The following is a 17,597-nucleotide window of genomic DNA, read 5'->3' as shown; positions in this document are numbered from 1 at the left end:
TCTGCGCTGTAGTGTACTCACAACACACTTTGAAAGTTTGATAGAACTATAGTAACCAGGCCTCAAGGATTATTGCATAAAATATTACTTTTAATGCTACTATTCTCACCTTCAAATGATCGTGGAAGAGAGATGTGTTCAATACGCTTGCCAGGGACCAACCCACCCCGCCCCTAGAAGTACATTTACTTTTATAACAAAAATACTGTTTTGGACACCATACTCCATTGCTTATACCTGTGGTTGGTTCACGTATGAAAGAGGATGACGTCATTGACACCTAGGATGAGACCGAGATTTTGTTACAAACCATTGCAGAAGAAACAAATTATGAAGCAGCCAGGGAAGTTTAAAAGGGTCACGGCGTGAGAAATAAAGGTCATTTATTAGCTTTTACGTATTTTTGCACATCCAGGCCAATCTCTGTCATGAGAACATGACTCCCTTCAAGAGGCTCTTTTCTATCTTTTTTTTTCTAGGGGCTTTACGTTGCACCAACACAGATAGGTCTTACGGAGACGATGGGATAGGAAAGGGCTAGAAGTTGGTAGGAAGCGGCCGTGGCCTTAATTAAGGTACAGCCCCAGCCTTTGCCTGGTGTGAAAATTGAAAAAAAATTTCAGGGCTGCCGGCAGTAGGATTCCAACCCACTATCTCCCGAATGCAAGCTCACAGCCGCGCACCTCTACGCGCACGGCCAACTCGCCCGGTGCTCTTTTCTATCGCCGCGGCGCATACTGTCTGCACCGCAAGAAAAATGGTCATTTAGTGGTTGTAAAATGCAAGAAATACTTTACGATAACCTCACGTTTCCTCAAATCCTTCTACCTGGGGGCTTAGGCCCCCAGGCACCCCTTTGCTTTACTGAAATAATATTTAAAATGCAAGAAATACTTTATGATAACCTCACTTTTCCTCAAATACTTCAAAATTTATTAATCATTTCATTCACATAATGGAGAAGGGGGTATAACATACACTTCATTTAATGGAGAGGAGGGTAAGTTCACCAGCGGCCTTAAAGAACTCGTGCACATGATTACCTAACGGAAAGTTTGATTAGAAGAGGAACTCGGCGAGATACCCAACAAAGTGTGCTTTCTTCCTTCCAAATCCTGTAATCGAAAAACTCCTATGCTTCATGTGGCACCACCTGTTTTCAATTTGCGTGTGAACAGGTGGCCTATCATCAGGCATGACCCTTCTATTGCGTGTGTTCACACGCCCGCTGCGACCGCTGTCTATGAATTGAATAGAGTTGTTAACTCATAAATGTACAAATCCTTCATCCTCCAGGCCATCGTATGCCTTCCAGCAGTCACTGATTATAATATTTCCTGGCAAACCCCATTCCTGAATAGCTGCAAGCAATGTATCCTTGTCGCGTCTTTCAACAGGCACAACAAAATAGTTTTTGCAGTTGCCCTGTTCAACACCACCAAACACCCACAGTCCCTCAGTATGTCGTCCTCTATTGTATTTCGTTTTGCCGAACTTACTTTTGTCGATTTCGACGAAAACGTCGGGACCAGCAATTTTCTGCTTGTTGGTGTGTACCCAATGAATGCACACCTCCCGACAAAAACTACACCATTCAACTATAGTGTTTGGAGATAGACCTAATTCTTGCCTGATGAAAGGAGTGATAGGCTTGACCAGATTGCACCAAAGGACACAAAGTAGTGCGATGTCAAATATGGGCAGTTTTGAGTCAGCAAAGAATGTGTTCTTTCTTGCACTCTCTTTCCGCCAGCACTGTTTCCCGCCTTCATTGCAATGATGGAACCTAAAAATAATTCTTTTGTCACAATTTGACACTGCGACTGCACTTGCCACAATTCCTGGAGGTGCTAATTAAATTACACCATTCAAAAAACAGAATTAAATTCGCCTGGTTCTCGATAAAATCACTTGAAAACTTCTTCACCCTAATGTCACAACCACCCCAAACAGCCATTGCAAACCAACGAGAACATACAGCTGTAGGAAAGAAAGGGTCCCCAAGCAACAGTTGGCAGCATTGTCATTCCTCTCGGCGCTCCCTATCAGCACTACTAATACGACAGTGAAACTCGTGTGCGCCACCTAGCGGTGGCTCGTGTTCCTAAACCTTGAGGCCCAGTTACTATAGTTCTGCCGAAAGTTCAATTGTTACTAGCGAACTGCTGCGTCAGCTGTCAAGACTTATCGCGGCAAGCTTGACACAAGCCATATGGTTCTTGCTTGCGCATTCCCGCAGCCTGTGAACAGAAGTGCAAAGTCTTAAATTGTACTTCCTGTATAATCCCCTTTGATGATTTTATACAGTGACAATGGTACATGTTTCGGCTCTATTAAGCAATCATTAGCCATTCCGTTTCACATTTGGTCAAGACATATCTTATGATTCTAAAGTTCATACATATCTTTTTCATGCTACATGTACGATTATCGTTGTTCAAGGGGATTATTAAACAATAACTACTGAACAGGTGGAAAAGTAAATTGACAGTGCGTGAGCAGTACCTTCTATCCCACAATGTTTTTCCGAACCATTATCCTCCTTAAGACTGGTCACGCCTCCCAGCCACACTTGAACATGCAGTCCATCACAACAATGTTCGTTGTGTTCATTTTCTTGTGCCAAAGTGTAGAGGAAAATTAACCTTAAATGCATGATACTGTAGTAGTGCGTAAATACTACATGATCGGGCGAGTTGGCCGTGCGGTTAGGAGCGCGCAGCTGTGTGCTCGCACCGGGAGATCGTGGGTTCGAACCCCACTGTCGGCAGCCCTGAGCATGGTTTTCCATGGTTTCCCATTTTCACACCAGGCAAATGCGAGACTGTACGTTAATTAAGGCCGCTTCCTTCCCATTTCTAGGCCTTTTCTGTCCCATCATCGGCATAAGACCTATCTGTGTCGGTGTGACGTAAAGCAACTAGCAGAGGAAAAAAAATACTACATGAAAACATATTCCTACAGTACAGTACAATAATAAGTTTCATTTCCCTCTACATAAAGGCATAAGAAAATGAACACAACGAACATTGTTCTGATGGACTGCACATTCGTGTGTGGCTGGGAGGCGTGACCGGTCTTAAGGAGAATAATGGATGGGAAGAGCATTGTGGGATACGAGGTACTGCTCGCGCACCGTTGAAATACTTCATTATATAAGTTCAAATATTTCAACAATATTATTAACTGTTCTTACACTTCATAATAATCATGTATTCATAATTTTAAAATCATTAATAATACAATTTTTAAAATGAAAATAATAATAATAATAATATGATGAATCTGATGACCTTTGAAGAATGAAAGATGTCGTTCTGTTTTTTATTAAATGTTTTTTTAATTGTTTGTTCTAATTTTATTTATCCTAAATTAGTTTCGATAGCCAGGAGAACCTTACAATTGTAGATTAAAGAAATGGCTTCTACTAAAACAAACCCCTTAATTTTGACGTGGCAGCCGCTCGTGTTCAGAATTTTATCCTTGGTTCCATGCATAGCAGTAGTTATGATGTAAATATACCATTGCATAGGTCGATCCTTGGACTACACACTTCACAGATGATTTTATCGTACTGATGTAGTCGTGCCATGCGAACCTCTGATTTTGAATGGTTCAATGCACTTTGAACAGCTGCAGCAAGCATTGGAGCAGTTATGGTGTCAATTTGTGTGTAACTGATACAATAACCAAGAAATGCACGTAGTGTCTTTATAAACAAAATGAACTTTCCCTTTGTAGGTTACAAGCCAAACCGACGCTTTGACCGTCAAAACACGAATTCCAACATCTCACGCGAATGCTGTCGGTAACACAGTGGTTGCCCTACAACCCTCAGGGACAAAGTTATAGGAGGTAGAAAATTGAGAATATCTTAATTTGCTTCATATCACCTTCTGAATGTGTGTATAACAGTACGACTGCGGTCGCTCGGGCTGTAATGTTGCTAGGCAACTGGCCAGGCAACTTAGGTCACTCTAACTCAACAACTTTAAAGATAAAATCAGTTAATTGTTTTTCATTTCATGTTATTTATCAATTGACATTACAATTGCCCGCTACCTCTTTGTAGTTATTATCCTCGGCCACTTGTAAATAAAATTGTACTGAACTGACTGTTTGACTTGTCAGCTGGACAGACCTCTCCCCTACCCTAAAGGCTGCGGCTCGGGAATGAACCATCATCCTTGTCCGCCAATTCTTTTTTTTTTTTAGTTGCTTTACGTCGCACCGACACAGATAGGTCTTATAGCGACGATGGGACAGGGAAGGGCTGGGAGTGGGAAGGAAGCGGCCGTGGCCTTAATTAAGGTGCAGCCCCAGCATTTGCCTGGTGTGAAAATGGGAAACCACGGAAAACCATCTTCAGGGCTGCCGACAGTGGGGTTCGAACCTACTATCTCCCGAATACTGTACACTGGCCGCACTTAAGCGACTGCAGCTATCGAGCTCGGTGTCCGCCAATTTGACCTTTAACTCTTTCCTGCGGGTTGCATAGTAGAGCGTACAGTAGTTTCAAACCATCTTCCTCTGCCATCTGTAGGTATCAGTGAATTCCCTACACTTCCTAGATACGAATGTCTTGCCCACTTTTTCTTTAAATTAAGTTTTCTTTGAGAAGACAGCAGCTGACAGAATGTGAAGATGTGAGTTGGATATTTGTTACTAATTAGATCAATATGTTGACAAAAGCCATGCTAGCAAGGATAATAGAAGTGATGTGGCACATAAAATAAACCTGATTGAAAAATTAACCCTTTCTCACAATAAACGGCCACATTTGCCCACTCGTAGTTTGAGCATACATGTCACTCAAAAACATGCATAAAATAAAAACTAATGCACTTAAATTTTGCATTCATGCCATTGAAGGTTATGACTTACCCATTCTTCATTCCTTGAATGACTGCTGGCTGAGGTAAAAATGTTTCAGTTGAAAAAATTTCAAACAGAGCTGATCTGTGTGCTCTAAAAACATTGCAATTTCGGACGGTGGGTGGACTATACATTTTTGCTAAGTATTTCTGAAACACCGCGGTATCTACGAAATGTATATATATTAGGATTTTTTTTATTTTTTCCTATTTCCAATTTTGAGTCACCTGCCGTGCGCATTTGGAAGAATCTGGTGCGTCACTTTCACTCTCACTTTCTTCACTATTCTGCTCACTTCAGTAACTTCCACTGTTGCTATCACTATCCTCAAGCTCGGATTCATTTTCCAAAATGTCATTACTGCTGTAATCGCCATCTAAAACAATGTCTACAAGCATTTTCAATTTCTCGTAGACATTACCGCAAAACCGTTTCTACTGCATAATGAAAATTTAATACCGATGAAATAAACTTGTGTTCAACAATTTCAGTGTCACACAGAAATACAGACAGCATTGTTTACAAACAGTACGTGCCTCTAGTTCCTTACAGTGTGTATTGTTAGGAATTATACTGCAAGGGAATCTAATATATGAATATAAGCAAGACTGCCTGATTGCGAGCTGAGCTTGTCATTTGATTCAATCGCCAAAACATTGCGCGCGACCACAGCTCGTCATGACACAAATGGGTTATAAATTTCATGTTGTTGGTCCGTATTGAACTGAGAATAACATATGAGTAAACAACACAATAAAGGTTTCCACCTATTCAATACAAAATATATTCACAATATTTTAAAGTTACATGGAACTAGTTTCGACCCATCTAGGGGTCATCATCAGCCACATCAAAGCAAAGATCACTCTTGACAAAATCCTAAGAACATGTTAATTTTAACAGTAAGATTATTATGGAATAACAAGTGAACATCTCTTTTCATTTACCACATTCACTTGTTATTCCATAATAATCTTACTGTTAAAATTAACATGTTCTTAGGATTTCGTCAAGAGTGATCTTTGCTTTGATGTGGCTGATGATGACCCCTAGATGAATCGAAACTAGTTCCATGTAACTTTAAAATATTGTGAATATATTTTGTATTGAATAGGTGGAAACCTTTATTGTGTTGTTTACTCATATGTTATGACACAAATGGGTTAACTTATTCTACAAAATTATAAGTGGCCACTGGAAAGAAATGAAGGCATTTTTAGGTATTCTGATTTATATGGAGGCATATCATCTGTCTGGTATAGCACCACCTGAAATCCGACGTGAGATTGCTGCTAGGCATGAGAAAAGCAAGGCTATGACTATGGAAGCCCATCCTTTGTATGCCTGTCAACCAGCACATCCTAGGTTGAAATCAAGAAAGAGCTTCTTGACAACCACTGAAGCTCTTAAAGGAACTCCACAACAAGCAAGAATCTCAATGTGGCGGGGAAAAATGTCAACATTTGAGAGAATGGATGGTTCCAAAGGAAGAACTTCCTCCTGGACATTCTGAAAAGTGGACAACATGGAAGGCTCTCAATCGATTACGCTCCAGTACCACGAGATGCAAGACCAACCTACAGAAATGGGGCCTTCCTGTGGAGACAGTTTACTGCAAGTGTGGTACTAAGCAGACTAACGAACATCTTCTACTGTGTCCATCTTCTCCAGCCACTTGTACCATTAAAGATCTAATGAGAGCAACTCCAAATGCGCTTGTCGTGGCCAATTTTTGGTCAACCAATGTTTAAAATTTTTTTGGTTTAATTTTTGTCTCTCTTACTTTGTACTTCTGACACGATAAATAAATAATAATCTGTCTGAAAAGCAGTATGATTTGCTGTCTAAGCACATTCATTTGATGCACCCCTAAGACTAAAAGTAATTGGCAAATTTAGGGTGAAATCTTGTGTTCTTTGCATGACCAGGAAAGAAGAGCCCCATTGGGTACAGCAGTGTGCATTACCGAATTGTAATTCGATATTCCTACTGTAGCATTTTAAAAAAAAGTACAGTGGAACTTTTCTTGTTATAAAATTTGAAACACATATCTAATGTGGTTTGTGCAAAATAAATTCCTTAGTGAAGGTACTCCACAACCCACACTGAATTACTTCAAGTTTAACCAGTCTAGGAATGATAGTGATTGCAGTGATTTACAAGGGGCAGATATCCGACATGATGTTTACTGTTTCTCGTGCCGCAGTTTTTCATGCTGATTTCAAATCTGAAAACAGTTTTGCTCTGTCGCATCAGATTTTGTAGATGTTGACAAAGTTTTATTTTTCATGAAACAGCATTGATCGAAAATTGTTTTCATTGCTTTTTGTTATTTTTCATGCAAAGCCGAACATTTTCATTTCCTTCTTATTGTCAGTGACGGTGAACATTATGGCGTCCAGAAGTTGCATAAATTCACCAGATCTATTTTGCTATGTGTGTGGCTGTGTAACAAACAAATCCAGTAAGTGGTGCTTTTGCACGAATCTTGGCTGAAGCCATGTTCATTAGTTCTCCATGTAGCAATCAGTGCTCTAGTGAAACTTCCATCTGTGAGTTGTTTTCCTTGATACAATGTTAAACATATGTAAATAGTTGATGTCTTATATCTCAAGAACGGTGGGTGATAGAGACAAATGGTTTGCATAATTTGAATCAGATCAAAAATTAGATGGATGGCTTTTCCGGCGTTTGCTCTATTAACCAGCGTTTCGTCTTAGGTCTGACACTAGACTCTTCAGAGTGGGATGTGTCAGACCCTACCCACTGACGCTGGGGTGTATGCAGGTGAACTTATCAGAAGCTTATTTATGAAGCACAGTCTGATAACTGCATACGGGAGATAAAACTCCACAATGGAATTAATGCCCGCCTAGCAATTCCAAATGGAAATTCTAAGTTCCCATGGAGGGAATTAGATTCTTTTCCACCAATAGAGCATATCAAAAATTAGATGGATGGCTTTTTCGGCGTTTGCTCTATTAACCAGCGTTTCGTCTTAGGTCTGACACTAGACTCTTCAGAGTGGGATGTGTCAGACCCTACCCACTGACGCTGGGGTGTATGCAGGTGAACTTATCAGAAGCTTATTTATGAAGCACAGTCTGATAACTGCATACGGGAGATAAAACTCCACAATGGAATTAATGCCCGCCTAGCAATTCCAAATAGAAATTCTAAGTTCCCATGGATCAACATGTTTACGTTGTCTTAGAACGCATGTTGGACACCAAGATATCCACCAAAAGTCATTTTTTGTTGATCACTGCTATTTATGGTGTCGAAATACAATGTGATAACTTTGCAAATTGTTGAGAACTTCAACGCTCCTCTCAAAAACTTGTATGAAAAAAAACTGTCTGTAAGATAAACACTGTGCGCTCTCAGTTTCTTTACTCTGTGCGTGAGGATTATCAAGACTGGAATGGCTTACTGTAAGAACACTCAGAGTGTGGTAAACACAAGATGTCCAGATTATTTTTAACTATGCTGTAGTGTACGTTAGTTTAACAAGTGTATCGCTGAGTTCAATGAATCAAAACATTGTTGAGACTTAGAACTCGCCTTAAGAAATTGGCCAATATCTTAAAAGAAGAGAACCTGTTTCAGAAGATACCATCAAGTTCATTGCTTTGTCATCACTGCCAAGCAACCAGTAGCAAACAATTAAGTGATGGCACTTCCATGAATCTTTATTACTCTTCTTGATGGAGAGATTATCCCAGTTATCATGTTTGTGTGTCTCGTCTGAACAATGTCCTAACTGCGATTCCAATATTCTCCCTAATTCAAACCTTTCATTGAATATTTTTGTAAAAAAATCTTTTAACTGAAGTTTGTTAGACATCTGTTACATACACACAGTAGTGTACAGAATGAACATGTAGCTCTAAAACAGAGCCAGGTCCAGGTACTGATGCCAAATACTGTGACGATTACAATCAAACTTATGATGGTAAATGAAATTCGAAATGGACGTTGTAGTGACATCTACTGGGTCGCCTTGTAGTATTTTACTTTGTGCAATTCTGTTGTAAGGCAGCACTTGTGTAGCTTGCCAGGACCCTGATTCCTTCTTTGATACTGCTACTGCTACTGGCTATTGATGTTAGGAATGTGTGGTGTTTACAGGTGAGGATCAATGGGCTGTTCGTTATGTGTAAAGCTTGTTGTACACCATCAATTTTATTTTCTCAAATTGCTAGCAAAACTTGAAAAGTCTTCATAAGTCTTGAAAGTGAATTAGAAAATGTTGTAATCGGTCAAAGAATTACCAAGTCTTTGATGGTATTGTGTGCTAAAACGCAAGAGGGAGCTGACCCAGAAATTGTTTTAAAAATGAGTTATTGACATATTTGAATATTACTATTATATACTATATTTACTATCCCACAATATATGAATAATTATTATCCACTTTTACTCCTCCACTGTACAAAGAAAAGATTTTGGAATATATCTGAATCACAATCTTGCAGTGCGAGAGGGAGCTAAGCCACGCGGTAACATTACGTCAGCTAGTGGCAGCCAGTAGCACGTGCTTGCTGTCGCATGTTTTAGTGTTGACAGGTGGCTGCTTAGATTCGGTGTGACTTGAACCCCAGATACTATTAAAAAATCTCAAATGTAATAAGATATTTACATTGTAGTAAATCTGAGCCTATTTGCATTTTAAAACAATAGATGAAAATCCAACTGTTGTAAAAGTAACCAATTTTTAAAATATTATTTTTCAGATGATTTTTTTTCTTTTCAGATAAATGATGGATATCAGAAGACTATTTTAATTTTCCTATATTTTTTTGGGCTATAAATAATTGTTTATGAACCAAAAATCATCATCATCTTCTTCCTTCCAAGTATTGGGCCTTGCATTTTTCTTTTTGCAAGACTTGAAAGCAATCAAATGTCCTTCAGACGGGTTACTAGCCTGAAGGAAGTGAACCAAAAATATGACTGTTAATGTGCTCAATTTCGTGCAGTAAAGACAGGCGCAAAACTCAAAATATCTCCGTTCGATGTGTGTGTGGGTTAGCTCCCTCTCGCATTCTAGCACTCAACTGGAGTATTTACGATCCATGCTAGGCATGCTGGGTATCGTCTTCAAGGCCAAGGGATTTTGTGTGCATGAAATAAAGAAAACAGCCAAAATATGAGAAGATTGCAAGATATTTATCTTGAGGAAATGTACAGCTTTTCTGTTTATTATTGTACAGTAACCTATAAGTAAACGCTATCAGCCATGTTCGATTTTTGACGACCTTTGGATACTGGTGACATATCTTCACGAATGGTTCTAAAATTGGGGAAAATGTCTGTTGCCCTTTCGTCACTGATGATATGGGTATGAAGATTTCACTTTCTAGTGTATGTAGCTTATATACTGTGGAGCTTTGCGCTATCTTAGAAGCTCTGCAGTTTGCACTGAGTGAGGAAAGAAACCATTTTCTTGTGTGTACCGACTCCTTAAGTTCTCTGCAGTCTATTGTAACCTGTTTCTCACAACCCCAACTGGTGCAGCAGATTCATGACTTTCTTAACAGGTTAAGTGATGCTGGCACCAGAATCACTTCTGCGTGGAAGCCCCACTGGGATTGCGGGAAATGAACTTGCAGATGAAGCTGCAAAAGAAGCGGTACTTTTACCTCCAAGACCTATGAATGTACCTGCTAAAGATATTTGTTCTCAGCTACGTCGAACCATCTCTGCGTCCTGGAAATCTGAGTGTCTAGCTATCCGAACTCCAACAAGCCGAGAGCATTAAGAAGACAACCACCATGTGGTGGTTCTCTTTCCGGCCTTCACAGAGAGAGACCATAGTATTGTGTAGGCTGAGAATAGGTCATCTACGCGCTCTTTATCTCCTAAAGAGGGAAGATCCCCAGCGTGTTCTTGTGGTACCGACTTCACCCTGGCCCACATCCTCACAGAGTGCGCCAATCTCTCTGGCATAAGAGCCTCGGCCTGCAAGAAACACTCGAACGCATACTAGCCGATGACGCGACTACTGCTGATCTCGTCATCCGCTTTATGTGCGACAGTGGATTATTCAAGGGTACTGTATGTAAATTGCAAGTGTTCTGTTATTCACGGAACTCACGTTCCCTTTTGATTCATTGGTGAACTTTTCAGCTTAATACATTTTTTTATTTTTTATTTTGTACATCGTTTCGAAATTCCTTTGTTGAATAAATAATTTTGTTTTATTTTAAATTTCTTTTCCACTCATTTTTTTTTTTCAGAGAGGATAATTACCTAGTTATACTTCCTCTTAAAACAAAACTCACCACCACCAACACTACCTTGACGACCTTCGATTCTTATTATTATTACTTATCATGGAATTCCCAGTATGTTTTCATGCAATAAGATATGAATTTCCATTGCATTGATATCATTTTTTTATTCAGTTAATATAACATAACATGTATGCATGATATTATGATAGTACAGTAATTACATGGCAAAAATTATGTTGAAGGTAACCACATTAATATTTTCCTCATATAAATTGTGCCTTATCGTGTGTTTCTCTTCTTTTCAGGAATATACCCCATTGCTAGTCTAGGAACCATAACTGCTGCTAGCCTTTCCTCCATTTTACAAAAAAAAATGCTATGAAACCTTGACAAATCTTGTCAAACTTTCAGCAATGTTAAACAATCTTTGACAAGATTTGACAGTGAAGTATTGAAATTAAAGAAAAATTTGATGGTGTACAACAGGGCATACGATTTTGAAATGTAAATGACCTTTACTTCAGGCTAGGTGAAAACTGAAAATCTGTGATAACAAAACTTGTTAGCTATTTTAAAATGTCAAAAATTATTTGATATTGAGGGAAGAAATGTGACCAACATTAAACTCTAACGTTCACCCCGTGCTTACGATGAGGAACTAATTCTTATATCCCCTCATTCTAGTTAGCTTCATGATGGCAGGTTTGCTAGCAAGTACAAGAACTCCTAGGAGGGAATATTCCAGCCAGTAACAATATTACTAACACAACGCAGTTCTTCTCTCTATGTTCAGTGGCTTGGGCTCAGGGCGACAGGAAGGGAGAGTAGGAGAAATTGAGGGGAGGAATGATCCAACAAGATGTAGATGTAATCTGTTTCTTAACATCTTGGAAGAATATTTCATTTCCCTTGACCAATTTACCAACCCCCCGCTTTCAACATTAATAAAATCTCAGACAATGCTAACGTTCTCTTGGAGTTAATAATCCGTATAGTATCTACATATTACGATAAAAAATTCAATAAATGATATACGAATAATCCTGCAAACGGACTCCCTCATTCCTCTCCCCCTTCCCGTCGCCCTGAGCCCAAGCCACCGCCAAGGCCACACAACACTAACAGCTGCTGGAACTTCAAGGTGTAAGCTTATTTTTTAGTATATTGTCTGCCTTCATACTTTTCCATGACTTCTCTGAGACAAATTTTTCGTTCTAGATATCCCTTACATCATCCACACAGATTGATATGACTTAAATTCTTTGCTTCAACACCACAATATCCCTTGGTTTAATACAGCAGAATTGTACTTTTTTACAGAGGATTGTATCAACACTTTTCATGTGCAGTGCACACTTCATATTTTATATTAATTTACTGGACTAAGGAAGAGATGTGAAAACCTACAACCTGTTTTCCAGTCAATGACCGGGTCAGGGATGGAATGAATGAAGCCCCCATCTTGTGGCGAGGATAGGAATTGTGGCGGCTGCCAAAGCCTGTCATGCTCCTCTGCGGCAATGATTAATGACTGACAGGTGAAATGAAATGATATTGGAGTGTGTTGCTGGAATGAAAGATGACAGGGAAAACCGGAGTATCCAGAGGAAAACCTGTCCCGCCTCCGCTTTGCCCAGCACAAATCTCACATGGAGTGACTGGGATTTGAACCACGGAACCCAGCAGTGAGAGGCCGACGCACTGCCGTCTGAGCCACGGAGGCTTTCCAGGAAGAGATAATGTTATTAAATTATGTGCCTCAACAAGGTATCTCTTAAAGATGCTCAGATAATCCTTAATTTTAACACAGCAGAATAGTGTTTTTCTCGGAGGACTGTACTTATAAATATCATCAGTTTCATGTGCGTGTCCATATTTAATAATTTTTTATAAGGACCATTGAAGTGTTAGTGTTGATTTTCATATTAATAACTGTTCATCAACAGTGAAGATTCATACATAGTACTGAATGATTCCACTGTATATGTGTTCCTTTTGACTAAGTGTGTTTATAACATTTGAAGATTCGTGGTCCTAGTTTTAATAAGACATTTTATTTCAACTTCAAGATTGCTACAGTAAGTCCTTCCTTAGATTCTATCTTGTCAAAAAGAAAAAGGATCTGAAGATGACCGGTTTAATGGTTGAACTAGTCCTAAATGAAATAATGATAGTCAGCATATTGATTAGGAAGATAATACATTTTTTTTTTAATAAGAAATAAATCTGGCTGTCTGCTCCTCAATTTCAACGTTCCATTTTATTCTAGGCATATTAGGTGGCAGAGGAAACCGAATCTCTATTGGGCACCTGTGGATGAGCTTTAATGAATTTTGTCAGGTAAACACCAAATGTGTCACCAGAAATTTTTTACACGGAGTGTCACGTGGACTTTTTCCGCCCTTCAAAAATCCAACTACCTCTGTCGGGTTTGAACCCGCTATCATGGGATCTGGATGCCGACACTACCACTTATCCACTGAGGCACTAATACAACATAATCTACATTTAGGATCTGGAGAGGCAATACCGTGCGTTTCGTTGTCAGAAACTATCAGATATCTTGGGTGTACCTTTAACAGCGGCCTTTTCTATAATCAAGATTGTTTAAAGCCATATGAAATTAATTTCATTTTGCTCCATATTGATGATTTATCGCTATCGAGGATGAAGATGCTCCACCTATTCAATACTGTATATAAAGTACACTCATATCCTCATCCTGAGGTATTGCAGCTCTTTTCAGGCACACCCCCAATGGAAGTGAGCTGCATGTACCATTTCAGCCATATACCAGCCCTCCTGCCGTTCGTAAATTTCTGGTAGTTCCAGAAATCGAACCTGGGCCCGTGAGGACAGCAGCTAATAACACTAACCGTTACGCTACAAAAAAAACAAATCAACCCCCACGGCACTACAGCCCTTGGCCTACCAAGCGACTGCTGCTTAGCCCGAAGGCCTGCAGATTACGAGGTGTCGTGTGGTCAGCACGACGGATCCTCTCGGCCGTTATTCTTAGCTTTCTAGACCGGGGCCGCTATCTTACCGTCAGATAGCTCCTCAATTCTAATCACGTAGGCTGAGGAGACCTCGAAAAAGCCCTCAGGTCCAGGTAAAAGTCCCTGGCCTGGCTGGGAATTGAATCCGGGGCCTCCGGGTAAGAGGCAGACACGTTACCCCTACAACGCGGGGCCGGCTGTTACACTACAGAGGTGGACTATAATCTATTAATATTATTTATTACATCGGGACTAACCTTTCTACCAAAATCTTGAGAAGTTAGCAAAGTCTTCCCTTTAAGAAGCAAACCAAAAGCTTGATATACGTTAAGTCAGTATATCTTTCCTTCACTGATTTATCCTCTTCAGGCAGCACCACCCATTAAAGTTTTGTTGTACAATTTGATGGCCTTGACATTATTCACCAGACGGAACATGTAGTTCAATGTTGTATTCACGAGGACTTGGTCTTATTAACTGCAACTGGGAGATGTTAATATCGTCCATTTGCATGCCAGGGCTATTAGATTGCATGTTGCTGCTCATTAAACATTATTCCATTGATGATTTATTTCTGGGGCAACACTTCCAAATTAATTGTAGATGTCAACAGCACACAGCCATTTTCCCATAAAATTACGAGAAATCTAAACTTGCACATAGGCCAGACGTGGGTGCTGAACAGAGTCCAACAGGGAGCCCAAAAGTGTACATTTTCTTCACAAAGAAATTTTTCCCTAGTAGTTTAACACCACATGAACACATGGAAGGCTTTTGGTGATGCACAGATGGGAACGGAAAGGTAATAACTGTGACTGCTACATCACCAGCGAATGTAAAAATGGGAAACCACAGGCCTGCTGATGGTGTGGCCCCACCTGTATGCAGAGTAGTTCTGTTCTTTAGTAGCTCAATGTCGTGTACCGAACGACATGTGTGATGTTTCCAGGGCCCTATTTCATAAATCTTGACAGGTGCGACAATTATGTCAGATCTGACAAATTTGTAAATATATCAATACAATTTTCTGTTTCATGAATGTTGTCTGACAATTTCCTGTCATCTGTAAAATTGTACCTCTTATGAAATAGGGCCCTGGTGGTATTCAGTGCAATGAAGATATCTGTTGTGTTTTCAAAAGTTTTTAAATGTGTAATGATATTTGAGATGCTATTTTTATTGCCTGCAGAATGTTGTTAGTTTTAGAATCAACACACTTCCAGAATCTATATGCAGTATCTTGGAAAGTGGGTTCCAATGTACCAAAATGTATAAAGTGTAGCTATATAATAAAGATCCCATGTACGGTATCAATATTGTTTGTGCGTCACAGACGAGAAGTCGGGTGAAGACACTTTTGAGAATAAATTAGATCTACAAGATCTGGGATTGATGAGATTATCCTCGTCCTTTCTCTGCACTTGACCTATTATTGTCATTTTACAGAAAGATAGGAGCAGGAACATGATGGACAAAGAGGAGACAAGGAGAAAATCCACAAGCAGGGTCTCTCACATATACTCAGACCGAGCGCCCGGTGTTTGTACTCTGCGCAACGGCAGCTGCCTCAGCCAAACTTATGTCGTGCGTGGCCGCCCTGCTTTAAGTGTGTATACAATCTTATATGAAATCTTACCTAGAAGTGTCGTCCTTCCTGGGTTATACAGGCATTGTATCTTGTAACCCTATTCTGGCTCATGCAAGTGAGTTCTGGCATTCTAATATTTCCGATTTCATTCGTAATGTTTTATTTCAGTTCCTCCAATGTGTAAGGATTTGTTGGATACACTTTTTCTTTCAGTTTACCCCACAAGTAAAAATCACACGGCGTTAAATCTAGAGAACGAGGGGGAAACAGACCAGCACTGATCACTCTGTCTGCAAACATTTCCGAGATTGTAAAAAAGGGAATCTTCTGCTGTATGAGCAGGGGCTGAATCTTGTTGAAACCACCCACACGATTTTTCTTCTTCCGTTAACTAATAGAAGGACGGCATCAAAATGTCATCTTGGTACCTCTCTACATTTACGGTCGTCTCAAAAAAAAAATGGGTCCAATTATTCGTCTTGCACTAACAGCACACCAAACACCAATCTTCCTCTCATAATGAGGGACTTCATGAAAACCATTAGGATATTCTGCATACCAATGGTGAGAGTTATGACTGATCACACGACCATTAAGATGAAACCAGAATTTTTACATTTAAAAAATACGGTGTTGCAATTAAAACTGTCTCACCATGTTAACAGCTGAGATTCAGACTGACAAGTGATGCTTGCCAGGTCGAACACGTGCAGGCTGCTTGCAAGGTCAATAACTATGTGCGCTCCTCCCATACTGCAGCTTACGGATTGGAGAGTAAAAACGCTGCTTTGACGGTCTTAGATTATATGAGAGACCCTGTATTTGAGATCCCAATTCTTGTACAATCTCATCTGCTCCTCCCTCCTCCCACACTGACCTTTGAGCTTTCTTCCATCCTCTTTTCCTTCAGTTTTGTTATCCTATACTTCCCATTAGACTGAAGAACTATTGGATCAATAAGTAACAAAGCTGGGAAGCAGAGATGGGCTTGGCAAGCTGGATATAGAACAACCCAGGTTAGTAAAGAGAGAGCTCATGCATGTAGAGATCATCCAGTTCTTTAGTGTTGTTATATTTATTCTTTATTTCTCCATCTTTGTACAAGATGAGCCAAAAGTCGTTAACATTTGACGAGGCAATACTTCACGGAATATTGGAGGTAGATAGGTAATAATTGACACACATGATTGGCTATTTATATATAGTGGTGATGGATGATATAATACATAAGGTAGCACAGATCACTGGGGAGAAAAGAGTGAAAGCAGTGCTGTTTGCAAATCTACTAATATGTGGAAACTGTACGAGTTAAGTGCAGGAACAGCTAAATGTATGGGAGGAAGTTGTGTCATCTTATGGAATGAAGTTCTCAGCACAAAAGTGTGAAGTGCTGGTAACTACACGAAACAAGATCCGAGTGTATAATGGCACGGCATTTAGAGGGGAGCAGTTGAAAAGAGCTGAAAGCTTTAAATACCTGGGAAGTGTAATGGAAATGAAATGTTAAAATCCCCGACCCGGCCGGGAATCGAACCCGGGACCCTCTCAACCGAAGGCCAGTACGCTGACCGTTCAGCCAACAAGTCGGACAGTGTAATGGAAGAAAATGGAGGAAACAGGATGGAAATCACTGAAAGAGGAAGGTGTGCAAATGGGTTCTAGCAAGAGTGTGGGAGGATTGATACGGAACAGGGATGTACCACAGAGATGAAAAGGAATTATCTACAAGGACTTATTTTGTGCCAATTTTTGACATACGGATCAGAAACATGGGTAATTAAGGAGAGGGATACAAGTAGAATACAAGCAGTGGAAATGAAGTTTCAGAGGTGTCAAGTAGGTTTAACAAGGATGGACAGAGTAAGAAATGAGAGAGCATTGACTTCTCTAAGACCA

This window comes from Anabrus simplex, chromosome 10, assembly GCF_040414725.1.
Source record: "Anabrus simplex isolate iqAnaSimp1 chromosome 10, ASM4041472v1, whole genome shotgun sequence".
Taxonomy (NCBI): domain Eukaryota; kingdom Metazoa; phylum Arthropoda; class Insecta; order Orthoptera; family Tettigoniidae; genus Anabrus; species Anabrus simplex.
The sequence above is the reverse complement of the archived record's forward strand: the minus strand, read 5'-3'. Positions refer to the sequence as shown.